The 13487-nt window shown below is 35.0% G+C and overlaps 1 pseudogene; it reads right to left on the bottom strand.

Moving 5' to 3' along the window:
- Window positions 1-7758: 7758 nt before the first annotated feature.
- LOC132314368 (7-deoxyloganetic acid glucosyltransferase-like) lies at window positions 7759-8797 on the bottom strand (annotated as a pseudogene).
- Between the last annotated feature and the right edge of the window lie 4690 nt (window positions 8798-13487).

Consider the following 13487-nt stretch of genomic DNA (forward strand, 5'->3'; position numbering starts at 1 on the left):
CATGTATTGTTATTGTACATGTATCAAGAGGGTACATGTATCAAGTATATACATGTATCAAGTGAGTGCATGTATCATGTGTGTGGTTGAGAATTATCTTGGAAAGATCAAAGGTCTATGGGAGAATAGTATATATAGTGTAAGGGATTTGTTGTTAAGAATATCAACACAACAAAGAATTCAATACAATACAGAAAAATATTTATTTCTTTATTCTTCTCTTCTCTTCACTTATAAATTATTTAGTGAGTTGAAACTACAGCCAACATAAGTGGTATCAGAGCTTGATTTCGATCAAAAGCAAACTGGGCGTGAAGCTTATTGACGGGAAAACAAACCCCGAAGAAGATCCATCGTGATGGCGACTACAGGCAATCAAAACCAAGGTGCCCATCAATCAGCACTTCCCATTTTTTATGGGGAAAATTATGATTTTTGGTATGTGAAGATGAAGACCATTTTTCTCTCATATGATTTATAGAATTATGTTGAAGATGAGTATGATGAGACAGAGGATACAACAACTTTGACGAATGCCCAAAGACAACAATTGAAAGATCATAAGAAGAAATATGCAAAAGCTTTAAGCTTGATTCAACAAAGAGTTGCTGATACAATCTTTCCCAGAATTATCAATGCTTCTAAAGCAAAGGAGGCATGGGATAGCCTCGAGAAGGAGTATAGAGGCAGCACGAAGGTAAGAACTATAAAACTCCAATCTTTGAGAAGAGATTTTGAAAATATGAAGATGAAAGAAATGGAGTTGTTGAAAGATTATTTTTCTAAACTTATAGAGGTGGTAAATCAAATGAAGACTTATGGGGAAGATATTTCTAATCAAAGAATTGTTGAAAAAATTCTAATTAGTTTGCCAGAAAAATATGACCCTATTGTTACTGTTATTGAAGAGACTAAAGAGCTTGAAAACTTGAGTGTTGAAGAATTGATGGGTTCCATAAAGGCATTTGAGCAAAGGTTGAGTAGGCGCTTCAAAAAGACAATTGAAAGTGTTTTTCAATCCAAACTCAATGTTAATTCCAAAAATCAAGAAAAATACGCATCAAGTTTTGATCGATCCAAAGGTGAATTTTCTAGAGGTAGAAGACGCGGAAGAAGAAAAGGAAGAAATAATTTTGAGAGAAGTGGAAATATAGAGTCCACTCAACAAAATTATGGAATTTGCAAGAGAAGTAGCCATGTTGACAAAGATTGTTGGTTTCGGGGAAAACCTCAATGTTTCAATTGCAAGAAATTTGGACATGTTCAAAAAGATTGCCGGTTGAAAACAAATCAGCAAGCTAATTTTTTCAAAGAGCAAGAAGGTGAAGCGAGCATGTTTTATGCTTGTCACACGACATCGGAACAAAAAGATGATGTGTGATTTCTTAATAGTGGGTGTAGTAACCACATGACCGGAGATAAAAATATATTCTTGGAGATTGATTCTTCATCCAATTCTCAAGTGAGGATGGGAAACGGTGCATTGGTCTAAGCAAAGGGAAAAGGTACTATTGCCGTAGAGACAAAAAAAAAAAAGGAAGAAATCATATTTGGGATGTGTTACTTGTTCCGGATTTGGAGCAAAATTTGTTAAGTGTTGGACAGCTTGTAGAGCATGGGTACTCCATTCATTTTGATGAAGAGTCTTGCAAAATTTATGACACGGGAGGACAAAATCATATTGTGGCAAAAATCAAGATGGACAAAAATAGAAGTTTTCCTCTCACTTTTTCATGTTAAAAAAATATGGCCTTGAAGATGGATGTTGTTGATGAGTCATGGCTTTGGCATAGAAGACTTGGCCGTTTGAATTTCCAAAGCTTAAAGAATTTACAACAAAATAGCATGGTGTATGGGCTGCCAACAAAACAAGAAGTTAAAGAAGTTTGTGAAGGTTGTGCTCTTGGCAAGCATCACCGAGAGTCATTTCCGAAAGAGAAGGCATGGGAGCCTAAAGCACCATTGGAACTTGTTCATACCGATGTGTGTGGACCGATGACAACACCAACTCAAGCGGGTAACAAGTATTTTATTATTTTCGTTGATGATTTTTCAAGAATGACATGGATTTATTTCATGAGACAAAAATCAGATGTGTTCTCTATTTTCAAAAAATTTCAAAAGCTAGTTGAAAGGCAAATTAGCCATCTTATCAAAGTGTTAAGAAGTGATAAAGGTGGAGAGTACAACTCAAATGAGTTTGAAAAGTTTGAAGATATTGGCTTAGAGAGGCAATTAACAGTTGGGTACACTCCACAACAAAATGGAGTGGCAGAAAGAAAAAATAGAACAATTATTGAGATGGGAAAATTAATGCTTCATGAGAAGGGGCTACCTAAATCATTTTGGGGTGAAGCCGTGTATACAGCTGTTTACTTGATGAATAGGAGTCCAACAAAAGCGGTGGAGAATAAAATTCCATTTGAAGCATGGAGTGGAAGGAAACCATAATTGAACCACTTGAAAGTTTTTGGGTGTATTTGTTTTGCTTATGTTCCAAGAGAAGTGAGGCACAAACTTGATGAAGTTAGTGAAAAATGCATCTTTGTGGGTTATAGCTCAAAATCAAAGGGCTATAGACTCTTTAATTTGAAGAAGAATAAATTGATTATTTGTAGATATGTTCTCTTTAATGAGAAGGCTGCTTGGGATTGGAAAGAGAAGAAAGTTTAAGATCAAATTCCCATTTTCAATTAAGAATCAAGAAATCAAGAAAGTGAAAATGAAGATTTTCTTGAAGTTCCATAAGAAATGTCTCTCGTATCTAGCTTACAATCAATCCCAACTTCTCCATCAAACTCAAATTCCTCATTTCCAAGTTCAACTCCAAGAAGAATGAAAAGTCTTAGTGATGTGTATGCAAGTTGCAATTTTTGTGTTGTTGAACCGAAGAACTTTAAAGAAGCAATTAAAGAAATGGCAAGGAAGAAATTTAAGAAGAAGAGGAAGAGGATGAGATTCAACTCAAGTATTGCAAGACCGAAGACCAAAATGCGGACATCTTCACCAAAGCACTTCCAAGAGATAAGTTTGAATACTTCAGAGAATTGTTGGGTGTCACAACATGGCATTAAGGAGGGGGGTGTTAAAAATAAATTAATGCCATGCATGTTCATTATGCATTTTGGATTTACTCATGTACTGTTATTGTACATGTATCAAGAGGGTACATGTATCAAGCAAGTACATGTATCAAGTGAGTGCATGTATCATGTGTGTGGTTGAGAATTGTCTTGGAAAGATCAAAGGTCTATGAGAGAATAGTATATATAGTGTAAGGGATTTGTTGTTAAGGATATCAACACAACAAAGAATTCAATGCAATACAGAAAAATATTTATTTCTTCATTCTTCTCCTCTCTTCACATAGAAATTATTTAGTTAGTTGAAACTACAGCCAACAGGATAGCCTATCTACTTTGGCAAGAGAGTGGAGCCTCGCCCATGGCCGTTCTTGTCCACCATCACAGCCTCCAGACACCGTTGTTGGGTTATCAATCACGGATTGCCCTTGCACTCACAGGTAAGGCTGCAACTCGGGCGGGTTGGGCACTTAACTCGGGCTCAGCCCAACCTACAAACCTTCAGCCTAAGCCCAGGTATAATTTCGCCTACTGAGCCCAAGCCCAGCCCATACTTAATTTTTAAAACACGGGCTAAAGTCGGTTTCTTTATTCGGGTTACATTTTCGGGTTTTTTTGGGCTTTTAAATCGGGCTCTCAATTTTATTAGTGTTTGGAGTTGGAGTAGTTGTATGACACGACTCCAGAAGCTGATGATGATGATGAAGTTGCAGTACCACAATCCACAAGGCCTTGAATCTGTGCTTAGTAAATTATTGAACAAAAAAAAAAAAAAATGCTCAGTAAATCAATAATAGCAAATTGTGCGTATATATAAATTTCTACTTCAATATGCAAGACAAAACATCAATAACAAGAAATTGCAATGGATTCAACTCATTAAAACAAAAAATAAATAAAAAAATCTGTAGTACCTACTGATATGATAGCAGACGATGACGAAGGACAGCAGGACAGAGGACAGTGTGGCGAATAAGGGTTGGAGATTTGGATCTGGAAACTGAAAGATACGGGTTTTGACTTTTTGAACAATCTGAAATAAAATAAAATAAAAATTAAAAAAATTGCAAAACAAGAGTTACAGTCTTATAGGCTTGATTAATTAGTTGATTTAGAAAGAAAAAAAAAATTAAAACAAAACCCATACATACAAGTTAGTAGTTGCAGAGAGAGAGGAGGACAAGCTTGAGAGTTGAGACTTGAGAAACAACTGCCAGCGGCTAAAGCTTGCGAACGGTGAATCCGATCTGGAACAACGGGCAATGGAAACTAAGAAGAAGGGAAGTTTTTTTTTTTTTTTTGGAAAGTAGGGGAGGCCGACTTTTGGAGCAAAGGAACTAGGAAAGTAGGAAGTATCAAGTAAGGATAGGAAACCCAGGGTTTCTATATACCAAAAAGTAAAAACCGTGTTCGACTTTTTCTTTTCTTTTCTTTTCTTTCTTTTTTCTTTTTTACTTTTAAGTAAAAATAGTGCTCAACTTTTTCTTTTCTTTTTTTCTTTTTTTTTTTTGAAGTGTTCGACTAATTCTTTCTTTCCTGATTTTTATTTTATAGTTTTTCTTAATTTCCTTAATAATACAATAATAAGTTTTTATTTTTATTGTGTATATATATAATTATATATATAACCAATGTTTCAGTTTTGATTATTTTTTGTTGATATATGTTTTCATTATGACATGCAATGCTTATTAGGAGATATTATATATATATGACTATATGAGTCATACTATTTGTCGTGATAAATAAAAATTTAATACTTCACATAGTTTACGTGGCTATGCATGACTACATGTGTCAAATATAATGGGACCTATTTAAAAATAGAAGGTAATTAACTATTTAGAAAGTTGTAATCTCCTTTCTAGATTTCATCTTAATCTAGTATTTTTGTTATTTATTAAAGTTTCAATCACTATGTATATCAAATTATATATATATTTGTTTTATGTATACATCACATTGCATATATGTAAGGACTCTTTATATATAATTAGATTGTGTATCCCTTTTGTTTATATGTGAAAGATTGTGTCGTTGATCATTAATATACATCTATTACTTTGATAAGCATTGATATATATATATATATATATATATATATATATATATATATATATATTGTTTTATGTATACATCATATTGCATATCTGTAAGGACTCTTTGTATATAATTAGATTGTGTATCCCTTTCGTTTATATATAAAAGATTGTGTTTTTATCATTAATATACATCTATTACTTTGATAGGCATTGATTTATATATTTGTTTTATGTATACATCACATTGCATATTTGTAAGGACTCTTTACATATAATTAGATTGTGTATCCCTTTCGTTTATACTTTATATGTTAAAGATTGTGTCTTTGATCATTAATATACATCTATTACTTTGATAGGCATTAGTGATTAAAACTAAAGATCTATCTGACACTCATAAACAAAAAAACAAAAAGAGAAAAAAAAAAAAAAATGCAAAGTTTTGAAAAATTATAAAACATTGCAATTTTTGTAGAAGAATTCCTCTAATAATGAGTCAATAATGCAAGTCAGATATTAAAATCATCAATAATATCACTTTCAATAAAGGAATTCCTCTAATAGTGATTAATGAGTCAATAATTCATATTTTGAAAAAAAAAAAAAAAAAAAAAAAAAAAAAAAAAAAAATTGATATTTTTATATGACCCCTAAAAAGAAATAATTTATTCAATAGAAATAACCTTTTTTATTTTTTGGATCTTATCAAAAGAGATAAATATAATTTTATATTAGATATAATTTTATATTAGGTATATATAATTTTTTGGATCTTAATCAAAAGAAATAATGGCCTTCCTTATAATTTTATATTAGGTATATATTATTAGTATTTATATATTTTACTAAGTAAAAGATTTCACAACTATTGGAGCAGAAATGATAATGTTTCATTCTTTCCTCTTAAAGGTCCAGCGTTCAAATCTTGGTAGGTTTTGCGGTAGTTAACAGCGGCTATATGCTTTTCAGGGTTAAGAGTTGCGTTAGCCAACTGTTGGGTTTTTTTTGGTTGGGCTAATACTGTTGGCCTTGGATCGTTTGAATTCTCAATTTGGGCTACCCAGCCATAATGGCCCTGTAAATTGTTATATATATATTGCTTTAATTAAATAATAATTCATTTAACATTTTGTACTATAGAAAGTGCAATAAACTTATTAAAATTAGTAAAAACATCCCTTAAATTTTAAAGTGGCAAAAAATAAATAAAAACCTTTTAACTTAGGTGTTTGATTGCAACTTGCCCGTGCAAGTGAGTGAGAGGAAATATTCATGTAAAGACCATACAGGCTATACAGCCCTTATGGAATTGAAAAGATCATAATGCCTTGGTTGACCATTTGATCCAAAACCTACCAAACAAGCCCTAACGACGGCAGCCACGATGAAATTCCACATGTTTTGATATTCTGTAATCAATAGCATGTGCCACTCGTGATTTATACACCATTAAAGATGTCCGTGTGTATGTATATTTATATGCAAATATATATGACCCCGCCTCTGCATTGAGCTATGGACAAGGAAACGCCAACTACATCGCCGACGTGATGTCATCTCCCATCAGACACGCTTAGAATAACTGCTCGTGCGTCAAACCCGACACTGCCAAAGTCGCCGACACCACTGTAGCTACACGCCGCCCAACAGTGTCATGCAAGAACAACTTCACCTTGTGCAACCATCCCGTCGTCGTTAAAGCCACTATACTTGAGTAATAAATTTTTTATAATAGAACTTTTGTCTTTTGACTTTTTTTTGAAACCCTTCCTTTATAATCATATTCTTTTTTTTAATTAATTAGGAATGTTCGGGATGACACGAATTCTTAGGACCCCTCAACAATCCGTCTAATCGCCAAGGATTCAAAAAGATATCTCCCTACCGGACAGGGGACTCGAACCTATACATTGGGCTTACTAAGGTTCAAAGTCCCGCGAGTAAACCGCTGAGCTATATCTGAAGTGAATTTTATAATCATATTCTTGTAAAGCAACAATAATTGTAAAGCAAGTCTTTGTTATTCTTTGTTTTAGACTCCTTTCTAACTCACCTATAAATAGAGGTGGGTATTTCTAAACATGATTTAAAAAGTTCATAATAAAAAGTCATGTAATCTTCTGAATTTTGTGTGTTGCGGATGTAAGCTCCTATAGTTAAATCACGTTATATTCATTTCAATTTGGGGGTTCATCGTTCTGCTAGTCGGTTTGATTTTTTGGTTGTTGGTCGAGGATTCATCGTTTGTTTATTGGTTTCGCTTCACTGTCATATTGTTTCTATGTTGCCTGATCTCACCATTGTGCATGCAGACTCCTTCGTGAGAACCAATTTCATAGGATATGAACATTATTTGTAATTGAAGGGGTTAATTGGTATATATATACTTGAGGGAGTTTGTTGCACTTTACCTTTATATAGATGTGAAAAAATAAATAAATAAATACAATGATTTAATATGAATATTTTATAAATCTTATCTAGATGGAGCTCACTGAATAGCATTACTCATTTGTGATATTGAATGGTGGAGATGTATAAAACTTATTTATGCATCATAGAGAAAAATCACAAATACCCCTTTCTTAAAGAACATTCCAGCAATCTTTAGGTCCAGCCCTCGCATTGATCACTCAATCATAGAATTTATTGATGTACTTAATCAGAGCATCCAAATTACAGAACGAAGACCCAACTTCATTCACAGCTCGATTGGCTAAATTGGCCATCTGACTCGCTTGTTCTTGAAACTCATCTTTTCTAACATCCATTAGATCCCTAACCATCTTCTCAACCATGACTCGATCATTTTCCAAAAAAAAAACTATGACTCGATCACATGAATCTTTCATCTCCAAACCAATTTTCCAAACTTCACTAACGAACCTACTATTAATCATCTGGTCCGCAAAATAAGGCCAACAAATCATTGGCACGCCCGAGACAATGCTCTCCAAAGTTGAGTTCCACCCACTGTGAGTCAAAAACCCACTAACAGCTGGATGGGCCAGAACCTCCTCATGTGGGGCCCAACCCACCATGTAATCCCTTTCCTTCGTGCCCTCCACCAGCTCCACCGGAATCTCATTCTCCCCATTTTTTTCAATGATGGAATTCGGCCGCATGACCCACAAGAATCGTTGCCCACTATTCACGAGACCATACCAAAACTCCAAGAGTTGGTCTCTTGTCACTACATGATACTTCCAAAACTGACATAGATCACAGATTTGGACGGCTGAGAATCGAGCCACGTCACACAGCTTCGATCTTCCTCCCAAAAACTACCTGAAGAGGTTGAGGAAGAGTTGGTCTCTGCTGCAAGTTTGGCTTTTATCAATTATCATATAAGACTATATATATATATATATATAAATAAATAAATAGTAAAAAAAAAAAAAAAAAGGCTGACATACCTTTCGAGGGAATTTCTTCAGCTTCAATGAGCTCAGACATTCAAAAACAAACCCAAAAAGAGCAAGCACTGACAGTACGAAAATAGATGAGGGGAATTCCCCTCTGAATAGCAAAATCACCGGCAAAACTCAGAACCCCAACTGCTATGATGCATGTGAAAGGCCGCCTTGTTTCCGAAGCAAAGCAATCGATAGCTATCATCATCTCCTGAAATTGTGGACCGGTGACGGACTTTATAGATGACATAATCTCCATAATGTTGGAAACGGCATTAGAAAACGCAAACTTTGGAAGGATTTTTAAAAAGATTCCGCTAAGAATTTTTTGCGAATCTATTGATGAGCGCGTTCCTCTCTGCGAGGAGATGAACGTGGTATACTTATTTTCTCAAATCCGTTTCCGGGTGAATGAGAAATTGGCTCCAAAGTAAGTGATTTATAAAGCCTAAATAGGTGTGAATAAAGTGAGAAATGCTTGTCCCACATCGAAAAAGTAGCAAAGCAACCTTGAGTATATATATGTCTAGTATGGGATTTGGGTTTGGGCCCAAGGGCACCCAAGTTTTTAAGAGGGGGAGGACCTAGGCTAGCCTGGATCCGAACCAACTACCACCCGCCCGACCCGACCCGGTCCGGTCCGGGCTAGGGCGGGGCGGGGCTTGATTGTGAAATGGGTTTAACTTTTTACCCAAAGTTGGGATGGGCCTGTGTGGTTGTAATTTTATTTTGTTGCTGGACTTATCAAAATGGGCCTGTTTACTGGGCTGAATTAATGACCGAGTTGGATTATGCTGGGCTGGATCAGAATTAAAAGGATTCAGTTTTAAATTTTGAACCAAGAGTTGCACCCTTTACAAATTAAAAACCACCAACAAGCCTATAAATACCCATCATTGGGTTCATTTCAATTCACACCAATTTCAGAAATCTCTTCTCTTCTTCTGAATTTCTTCTTCTAATTCTTCTTTGTTCGGTTCAGCCACTGGTTTGGATTGGGTTCGAACCTTGGTTTCCAAGTTTAGGTTCAATCTTGGTCTCCGAGTTAGGGTTCAATCCTGGTCTCCGAGTCTGAGTTCATCAGAGAGTACTACACCGAGCCGGTTCGCCTATTCCATTGGTTTGAAGTGCTACTACCAAAGGAAGAAAAGTCGTTGTATCCTGGGAGATAGACGCCGAAGAGTCCGTTAGCACCGTAGCGGGGCGTATCTGTCTTAAGGCTATAGAATTAAATTCTAGCATCGACTTTATCAGGTTCTTTTATAGTTTTATTTTCTTGATATTAAACTATATAAATATATATATATAGATTATTATAATAAATATTATATTTACAAATAATATTTAAATAAATTATACTATAGTATATGATACATTATTTTCTTTTTAGATCAACAATCTTAAGACAGATATCTTTATACTATAGTAATAATTATTTAATTATTATTCTTGTTATAATTATTATAATTTGACTCGTGGTCTGTATATCAATATATAACAGACAAATGGCAAGTACGAGTATTACTGTGCCTAATGTTCCCGTCAGTCATGGGGAGAAGCCCGAAAAATTCAACGGGACAGAGTTTAAAAGGTGGCAACAGAAAATGATGTTCTACCTTACAACTCTGAATCTAAGCAAGTATCTGACTGAGACTGCTCCAGTGTTAGATGATGGTGATACAAACATTACCAAGCTTGGAGCTGTTGATACATGGAAGCATGGAGACTTCCTATGCAAGAACTACATCCTCAATGGATTGGACAACACCTTATATAATGTGTACAGTCCAATAAATACTGCTAAAGAGCTTTGGGAGTCGTTAGACAAAAAGTATAAAACAGAGGATGCTGAATTGAAGAAATTCGTGGTTGGACGATTTCTGGACTTCAAAATGATAGACTCCAAGACAGTCGTGAGCCAAGTGCAGGAGCTCCAGCTAATCCTACATGAGATACATGCTGAAAAGATGATATTGAGTGAATCCTTTCAAGTAGCTTCAATCATTGAAAAGCTGCCACTTACTTGGAAATATTTCAAAAATTACTTGAAGCATAAGCGCAAGGAAATGGGGCTCGAAGACTTAATTGTCAGGCTGAGAATTGAAGAAGATAACCGTACATCTGAAAAGAGAGCCGGAAATTCTTCAATAGTGTCAAAGGCAAATGTAGTGGAAGCAGGACAGAAAAATAAGAAGAGGAAGCACTCTGGAGAAGGTTCTAGCCAAGGAAACTACAAGAAGTTCACTGGGAAGTGTTTCATATGCGGCAAGCTAGGACACCGAGCTAAAGATTGTCGTAGCCGCAAAACACATCATAACCCCAAGAAGAAGACCACTGAGGTGCACATAGCTGAAGAAGATAAGTTGACAACTGATGTATCAGAGTTAAATCTTTCAGCTGTGGTTTCTGAAATCAACCTGGTAAGCAACAACAGAGAATGGTGGGTGGACACAGGAGCTACTCGTCATGTTTGCTCTGAAAAGAGGATGTGCACTACCTATGAAACTATAAATAATGAAGAACAACACTACATGGGGAATTCTTCTACTGCAAAGGTTGAAGGACAAGGAAAGATCAAGCTACTAATGACCTCAGGGAAAGAGCTCACTCTTAATAATGTGCTGCATGTACCAGACATCAGGAAGAACTTGGTCTCTGGGTCACTACTAAGCAAGAATGGGTTCAAGTTGGTCTTTGTATCTGATAAGTTTGTGCTGACTAAGAATGGGGTGTATGTGGGCAAAGGGTATCTAAGTAATGGACTATTTAAGTTCAATGTAATGACTGTTGTACCCAAAGCTATTAATGATAATAATAAAGCTAGTGCTTCTTCTGCTTATATTATTGACTCATCTGATGTATGGCATGGTAGGTTAGGACATGTTAATTATGATACTATTCGTAGATTGATTAACATGGAATCTATACCTAAATTTAATATTGATTTAAATCAAAAATGCCAAACATGTGTAGAAGCAAAATTGACTAGAACCTCATTTCACTCCATAGAGCGAAGTACTGAACCTCTAGCATTAATTCACAGTGATATCTGTGACTTTAAATCTGTGCCAACTAGAGGTGGGAAAAAGTATTTCGTTACTTTTATTGATGACTGTACAAGATATTATTATGTATACTTGTTAAGAAGTAAAGATGAAGCCTTGGAAATGTTTAAACATTACAAGAATGAGGTTGAGAATCAACTTGGAAAAAAGATAAAGATGTTTAGAAGTGATAGAGGTGGTGAATACGAAATACCATTCGCTGACATTTGTTCAGAACATGGTATTATTCACCAAACTACCGCTCCTTATTCACCTCAACAGAACGGTGTTGCTGAACGCAAAAACCGTACCTTAAAAGAAATGATGAATGCTATGTTGATAAGTTCTGGTTTAACCCAGAATTTGTGGGGGGAAGCTTTGCTCTCTGCTAATTATGTTCTCAACAAGGTACCTCAAAAGAAATCAAATGTGACACCTTATGAATTATGGAAAGGTCAAAAACCTTCCTATAAATTTTTAAAAGTGTGGGGGTGTTTAGCTAAGGTTGCGGTTCCTACTCCTAAGAAAGTTAAGATAGGACCAAAAACCTTTGATGGTATTTTCATAGGCTATGTACAGAATAGTAGTGCATATCGTTTTCTTATGCATAAATCAGACATTCCTGATATCCATGTCAATATAATTATTGAGTCAAGGAATGCTTATTTCTTTGAGGATATATTTCCTTGCAAAAATCCTCTTAAAAGAAATTATGATACTGCTAATAGCAATATACAAGAGAATATAGACCAAGAGTCTATAGATGATGAAAATGAGGAAGAACCTAGACGTAGCAAAAGAGCTAGAACGTCTAAGTCATTCGGTCCTGACTTTCTGACATATATATTGGAGAATGAGCCACAAAGCTACAAGGAAGCTATGTCTTCTCCTGAAGCCAATTTATGGAAAGAAGCCATAAATAGTGAAATTGAATCCATCATGCAAAATCATACTTGGGAGCTGGTGGATCTTCCTCCTGGTACTAAACCTTTAGGGTATAAGTGGATTTTCAAGAGGAAGATGAAGCCTGATGGTTCAATTGAAAAATATAAGCCCGACTTGTTGCTAAGGGATATAGGCAAAAAGAAGGCCTGGATTATTTTGATACATATTCACCAGTCACAAGAATAACATCCATTAGATTGTTACTAGCTATTGCAGCACTGCAAAACTTAGAAATACATCAAATGGATGATTAAGACTGCCTTCTTAAATGGTGAATTAGAGGAGGAAATCTATATGGAACAACCTGAAGGGTTTATAGTTCCAGGGAAATAAAAGAAGGTGTGCAAACTTGTAAAATCCTTATATGGATTAAAACAAGCACCTAAACAATGGCATAAAAAATTTGACAAAGTGATGTTATCAAATGGTTTTAAAATTAATGAGTGTGATAAATGTGTGTATGTGAAAAACACTCAAAATGGATATGTCATTGTGTGCCTATATGTGGATGATATGCTAATAATGGGTAGTAATGATGTTATAATCAAAACTACTAAAAAGATGTTGACCAAACATTTTGATATGAAAGATTTAGGCATAGCAGATGTCATACTAAGAATTAAGATTTCTAGAACATTAGATGGTCTAGTATTATCTCAATCTCACTATATTGAGAAAATATTAGAAAAGTTTAATAAAGGGGATAGTAGTCTTGTAAAGACTCCTGTTGATGTAAATCTTCATTTATCGAAAAATACTGGTCCTAGCATATGACAACTTGAGTATTCTCACATTATAGGAAGCTTAATGTATTTGACGAATTGCACACGCCCAGACATAGCATACTCAGTTAATAAATTGAGTAGATATACTAGTAATCCAGGAAAGAACCATTGGACTGCAATAATTAGGGTTCTAAGGTATTTAAAATATACTATAAGTTATGGATTACATTATTCT

The sequence above is a fragment of the Cornus florida genome, unplaced genomic scaffold (assembly GCF_030987335.1).
Source record: "Cornus florida cultivar Cherokee Brave unplaced genomic scaffold, ASM3098733v1 CherokeeBrave_3.0.0_Hap2_Chr06, whole genome shotgun sequence".
NCBI lineage: Eukaryota > Viridiplantae > Streptophyta > Magnoliopsida > Cornales > Cornaceae > Cornus > Cornus florida.